Below are 7,294 nucleotides of genomic sequence, written 5' to 3'. Positions count from 1 at the left end.
GAGTGCGTGATCCTTCGTCGTCGCTGTCGTCCTCGTACCTCCGGGAAGGTAAACGATCCTCCGGGAGAAACGAAAAGAAAAAAAAATAAATGCATCCCGGCGAGATACGTCGCTCCGCGCCGCGCCGCGTTGACTCCGCGTGATCAGCGCGAGCGGAGTTTCGGAGTTTCTGGTGGTTTTCGGGAAGTGCGCCGCGATCCCCGGCACGACCGACGTCTCGACGCACAGGCGGCCCTGGACGAGGACGAGGACGAGGAGGGCGGTGGAGGAGACGGAGAGGAAGAGAAAGAAGAGGAGCATTTCGGCTGCCGGGAGGATGCGCGGCTGAGCGGATCGCACTGCTGCTGCTGCTGCTGCTGCTGGTGAGTACCTTCCGCAGCGTCCCGCCGCCCCGCGCCCCGCACCGCCATCGCGATGCAACAACGCGGGGCGTACGCGTATGCGAATCACGAAAATGGTCCAAGGACCGCCGATTCCACCGACGTCTCTTGATCCGCGTCCCAAGTGTCTCAATTGGTTTTCCCGTTCGCCCAGACTCGCGACAAATCCCCCCTTCCCCTCCCCCTCCTCGCCCCCCGCCCCCCTGGACGACCTAGTTTAAATTTTCGCAACGAACAACCGGCGCATCTTCCCCCCCATCGGACAATCTGCGCTGATGTTTGATCCCGCGATTCGAAATTTCACTCCTACTACTGTTGACCTTTAAAATATAGTTTTTGATTGCGACATGATTGCATGTTCATTTCATAAGAACGCTTACTCTTTGCATCTTCGAGATATGAAATAGATAAACAATTTCTTAGTTTTAAAGCGCAAAAGAGTTTTCAATTATTTTCCATTTAAAGTGAAAATGTAAAAATTCTAAGTGAAAAATTTAAATCGGCTTGATTCGAGTTTACGTAAACAGTGAGTTTATATTTCGACGTTGATTGTTTTTCCGGTGGTGACAACGTTCCGGCGTGTCGCACAACGTAAATTAACAAATGTGTGCAAATAATTGGGCTCCTCCTCGATTTACGACTTGGACCATTTTTACGATTGTCGACACGTCGATCGTAATTGATCTTTATAGCTATTCGACGACCCGATACGGTTCGGTTTTTTTATTTTATCGCGCATAATGTTTTGCCAGTTTGATAATATGATGAATCACTTAATGATCCCAAACAGATCCTCTTTGCGAAATAATCGCCACGTAAATGTAGGGGAGCATAAGAGCAATTAATGAGGACTAAATTACATGTTAATTGCTTCCACATGGAGCATAGAAGCGATTAATAAAATTACGTTACAAGCAAACAAAACTGATTACTCGAGAATAAATTTCATCTATTTATATACCGTGCAACATTTACATTATTTATTAGGAATGAGTAAGCCTCATCTCCATGCAATACGCGAAAGCCATCAGCTCGGGAATGTTTATCACGTGGTACAAGTCGTAGCTTTTAACACGAACGATAAACGACATACTGGGCGTTCCCTGATCATATTTATGATCCCTGATCCGATTTGCTGTCAATTAAGTAACAACTAAATCAAATCAATATTAATTACGCAACGCAAATCGAATCTCTCGCTTACGTGGCTCTTGCGGCGCGTTCGTTAACTCAATCATCGACGCTTCTCGGCTCATCTTTTCACGAGCGAGATGATGAAGCGCGAATGCTTCCATCGACGCCTGAATCATCCTCGGTGAGAAAATCGCCGATCCTTTTTGTCTCGCAGCAGAGCTCGACGTAGTAACGACGCGTATAAACAACGTACGGCGTTTGCATTACAGCGAAAGCTCGTTACGACGAGCTTCACGTCGGATGGCCGCGTCGAGGCTTTTACCGTATCGAGTGCCGCTTCGTTGTGTTCGAGGACAGTGGCGGGATATTCCAATGAAACTTCGTTACGGCACGAAATTTCATTGCACGCGGACTGAGCTCTGCGCGTTGCCGCGGAATTTCGCTTCGTTTTCATTCGCTTCCGCTCCTCGCCTCCGCTTTGTCGCGCATACTTGCGCGCGCGAAATCGTGCGGCCGACAGTAATAATTTAGGAGACTTTGTTCGTGGAATAAAGAGCGCGATACATAGATATCATGCCTTTAAATATAATGTCGTCCCTTTATAAAATTCTTACATTCGAATAAATGTACGACTTATGCACTGAGAAAAAAATGCTGTTGAATCAACAGTCTAATTGGAAATAATTTTGTTAAATCGATGACATTATTAATGAAACAAAGATCTCGATTATTAAAATAAGAGCATAACATATTTGTTTCATTAAGAATATCACTGAATTAACAAAATTATTTTTAATATTATTTAGACTAATGCTGTTGATTCAACAACATTTTTTTCTCAGTGTACAATAAAAAATGTTTGCAGTATTATTGTTATTATGTTTAAGCCGTAATAATAATTTAGATAATTTTGGTGTAAAATTACCACCTTCAGATCTATATCTGTATGAGATCAAATTTTTAGACTTGCCAGCAAAACTGTTTGATTCTTTAATAGCCAATTTCAAAAGCAATACATAATAATTTGGAGACCCAACATAATTATTTTCTATCTATATCTGGCCAAATTTTTAAACTTGCCAGCAAAACTATTCTTTCCACGTGAGTACACTGAGAAAAAAATGTTGTTGAATTAAAGTCTAATTAAAAATAATTTTGTTAATTCAGTGATATTCTTAATGAAACAAATATGTTATGCTCTTATTTTAATAATCGAGATCTTTGTTTTTCTTCGTGTAGATTAATTTTATTTTCAGTTCAACTTTTTATTTAATTATTAGAAAAAATAAATAAACCAAAATTAGAATTAATCTAAATTGATAGAAATGTACATTAATCAAGTGGAATAATTGGAGTAAACGAGGCAAAATGATTTATTAATACTGTTACTATTATTATTATTATTATTATTATTATTACTATTATTGTATATAATTTATTTTTGGGATAAAGAAATATCAGAGCAATATATAGAAGCAAATAAAAAAATGGAATATTTTTAAATATCATGTAAATTTTTTACTTAAAGATGCAGGTGAATAATGTGTTTTTATTGTAAAAACGTGTTTTTAATAAGAAAAACAAGATCAAAAGCAAAATTAGAATACGCAATTAGATAATAACAATTAGATAATATAAATAATTTATCACCAGTTTATATACTAAAGCGGTGACCAAGATTTAGTCTTAACAAATTGTTTGAAACTATATAATGTAGGCGTTTTTTTCATCTTTGCATTTATTATTTTCGATTCATAGCAAGAATTTTGTAAAATTTTATTTTTATTTTTACGAAACTAAATCTGGATTAAGAAATTGTTTTTTTTTTAAATTTTATTTTTTTATTATAATTTAAAGAAGTATTACGGAAAGCTTCTGTTACATATTATGGAATGTTATTAAAAATTTCAAGTTGATTAGATAAATCATTAAATGTTTCAGTTATCGTGATCGCATATGGATTGCGACTATATTATTTTAGAACGCATTATTTATCCAATTGCAAATTTGTTCTAATTTTACATCTTATTTTTCTTATCAAAAACACATTTTTCCAAGACAAAAACTATTCATCTATTTTTTTTAAATAAAAATTTACATGGTGTTGAAAATATGCTATTTCTCGGCTCGTTACATCCTCGTAACTCCTCGATACATTATTCATTATAACGTATGGTTTCTTAGCGTTAATGAGAATTGATAGCAAGAATATGAAATGAATTATGAATGATTGTAAATTCGAAACTCATGATAACGCCGGCTGCAAGGCGCTGCTGATGAATGTGAAATGCAAGGCGGAAGTAACCCGGGCGTCGCTAATCGCGCGTGCAAGATCTCGAAGAATTATAGTTCGCTTTCTTATTACACCCGGTGTCTCGGTGGCGATAGCAAATTTTCGTCGAGCTGGAGGCACGCGACAAATTGATCGAGGAATTCGCGATGAAGAATGAAAGATGTGGCGATAATTCCGAGACATTCTCGAGAGATACGGCGTTCCAGATTCTCCGCGTTTCTTTCCTCTTTTTTTTTTTTTTTTTTTCTTGGAGGTCACCTTTGATTTGATTTCAATTCGATTTGTCTTCAACGACGAAGTGGACCTTCTTGCAATCTTTTATTCGATAATCGACTTCAAATATCATCCACGTTTCTTCGTCTATAGCCGAAAGATTGGCACGAGAATCGAACGGGAGAAATTTCCGCGTCACCCCGTATATGAGCGTGATTATGATTGTCCCATAACCGTGAGACATTCGATTCTATTGTTCGATCTCGATTCCGGCCTGTGCACACGCGGAAAGTTTGGTAGACGCGTAATTCCGTTTAGCTCTCGCCACGACGTGAATTGGTCGCACGAACGATATCAGGTCGGCGTAGATTAGTTTCCGTTGATGACAGAGAAATGGCTCGAACTCAATTACTTTAAATGCGAATCCATAAGCGGACTCTATGCAGCGCGACACCACGTTAAAGTCGTGGATTGAATAGAAGAGGCTAGTTATCTAACTTCGTATGACCTAGATCTTTTATAAGAAAAAAAAAAAAAAAAGCATCGCGCGCACACGTCGTTATCATTCTTTCTCTTTTTCTTCCTCACTCGCGCATTATTGGTATATTAAAATTAGAGAAAATCCTAGGTCCCAAAAAATTGGGACAAAAGTTTAGAAAAACTGCAGACAAAAATGCGGGACGCTTTTTCCGATGTTAAAAATTTATATTCCAACTTGACATCGCGGGCAATTTTATTCTCATATAGGGAGACGCTGTTTCGTCGCACCGGCGTGAAATTTAATATCTTTGTAATTTGACGGAAAATAGACGGTGTAATCTTGCGAGAATGGCTTTAAAACTTGGGAGGAAATAACTTCAAGATAGCTTCATAGGGAAAGTTTAGCCGGCGCGACAACGTCGAAGTTCAACTTGCAAAGGGGAACGTATTAGGTGCGCCATGGCGTGCACCTTTTGCGGGGACACTCTGTATATGGCGGTCGAATCTATTTCTGTACTGTGGGTCGTCATGTTGTCAATCGCGTGCACCCAACGCGTCCGCACGCGCTCTCTCGCCACCCGGTCAACATACAGTCGAGGGGGACTGTCCCCTCCCCCCTTCCCCTCTCGATGGATCTAGTCCAGGATAACGTGAAAGGGAACGTCCGATGGAAAGTCGGCTTGGTCACCAAAGTGTCTCTCGATCACCCACAAACAGGCGATTGTTTTTCTGTGGGCTACATTGACCTTTGCGTTGATATGTGGTTTAATATCTATAACCATATCCGGGAATGATTGCGCAAATATTACAGTCCCTGTGAATAATATTCCTCGTTTTCTCTTTACATACTGCTATTTTTTGGTCGTTTGTAAGAAGCTTCTTAAGGAATACACCTTGGGTTTATCTGGAAATTAAAAGTACATGCAGAAATCCTTCGCTGAAGAAATAGTCTTGCGGTCTAGATAGAGAAAATTATATAGAAACGAACAATTAGCTAGAGTGGATAAATGATTTGCAAACACCATGATGTTTTGTTTCTAATCAATATAGATAACAGAGATTGACTTTATATCTGAATAATTTGTCAAATGTCTCTCTGCCTCAACGCCCAGTCAGATAATAGCTAGTTACACCCCTTAAAAGTGACTATGATTTCGATTATGAGACCTCAATTTTTTATCATTTCTAGATACAAAAAACAACGACAAAAAACAGATATTTTATTTTACTCATTACATTAAAATTTTATATAAAAACAGCGTAACATTTAGAATTTCAGCGAAACATTTTTTGAATGTTATAGATACATGAAAAGAACGATTTTGTTGAAATATCTAAGAAGATTGGGCACAAATATAGAAAATAATTTTTGTTGGATCATCAAAATAATTATGTTAGGATGTTCAAGCATGACGATAATATTGCATTTTTTATATTTTAATAATCAATTTGAACTTAATTATTTTGACATCCCCAATAAAATTATTTTCAAATTTATATCTGGCCAAATTTTTAAAATTATCCTTTCCGTATAAACGTAGGTCTTTTTATTAGGTCCTTATATAATAGTTTATATATGTGCACAAGCACAAAGAAGTCTAGACTTTTTAACGAGTGCGGAGTCGACTTCTCTTTGGCGTGTATTCCCAAGGCGATCCTAATTACGGAGATATTTTATATTTCATGTAAAAGGGACCTTTGTAAATCAAGATGTGATTAAAGATGTAAATGGATAAAGGAAACTCCGCACCCCTTCGTTAATTGTAAATTGACTCGATTCTAAAGTTAAACTTCATCCGAAACTTCATCTCGAGACTTACTCGCGAAGAAGTTTAATGTTGAAAATAGAAAACTCGCTACTAATGGCGAATTCCCTCGTGATCTTCCTCGAAGAACATCTTAGGCTTTAGTTTTGCTAACTTTTTAATCACATACTTTTACATTTTGTATTTACCTTTCTTCCTGTTTCTTCGCTAATCGAAAAAAAAAAACGTGAGAATGTGAGAGACAAAGGTCTTAATACTTTGTAAACACGCGAAAGAAAGGGCAAAGATAAATTCAAAAATTTAATAGAACATACACGAGACAAATTTATCGGTTTTTAACGCGTTTAAAATTGATGGAAATATCCCGAAATTGATATTAAATATTCTGGTTGTTGGGCGGATACCTCCAGCTTTGTCCTCCCTGCAAAAGGTTAAAACGTAGAAAACGTAAATTTTTAGCGACATCGTTGCTTCTGACTTTTACCTTAGAACATCATATATTATTTTTAACTTTACTCTTAATCTCTTCGCATATCAATGGTTCTAAGCATAAGGTTCGTGCGATAGAATTAATGAGTGTCGGGCGACACACGCATAATTTTTAGATAACATCGACTTTTCCGACAATTCGTATATCCGATTATCGAAATCCTGTTTCCATGATCGTGTATCGATCATCATATACCAATTAATCGCCTTATCACGCACACTCGTTTAGCAACCATTCATTCATAAAATTATCGTCGCGATTTTTATCGCGATACGCGAAAAAAAGCAATCTGATATAAACTTTGCAGTAATTTGCACTCTTTCGCCGTTATTGCTTTCAGTCACCGTGATTAAAATTATTCATCGAGATGTGCAATCACGAAATTACGAAATGCGACGTCTGATGACTGATAAATTTCCACATTTATCTCGCCATCGATTGCACTTCTCGTTGATTAAATATTTATACGGTATTTGAAGTTTTTTTTTTCCCCCCTAAAAAAAGCAGTGAAATACGATTAGATTAGAGGCCGAAATAT

General features: G+C 37.6%; 1 protein-coding gene across 1 annotated transcript in view; it reads left to right on the top strand.

Annotated features, from left to right (window-relative positions):
* Window positions 1-223: 223 nt before the first annotated feature.
* LOC105431187 (beta-1,4-glucuronyltransferase 1) overlaps window positions 224-7,294 on the top strand; it is a 45,765-nt gene continuing 38,694 nt past the window's right edge. Inside the window, exon 1 of the mRNA XM_089074437.1 lies at window positions 224-362. The gene's annotated coding sequence lies outside the window, so the exon portion shown is untranslated. The remainder of the gene's footprint in view (window positions 363-7,294) is intronic.

Source organism: Pogonomyrmex barbatus, unplaced genomic scaffold (genome assembly GCF_055798465.1).
Source record: "Pogonomyrmex barbatus isolate J1 unplaced genomic scaffold, ASM5579846v1 scaffold17, whole genome shotgun sequence".
NCBI classification, from domain to species: Eukaryota; Metazoa; Arthropoda; class Insecta; order Hymenoptera; family Formicidae; genus Pogonomyrmex; species Pogonomyrmex barbatus.
Note: the sequence above shows the minus strand (reverse complement) of the source record. Positions and strands in the feature narration are given on the sequence as shown.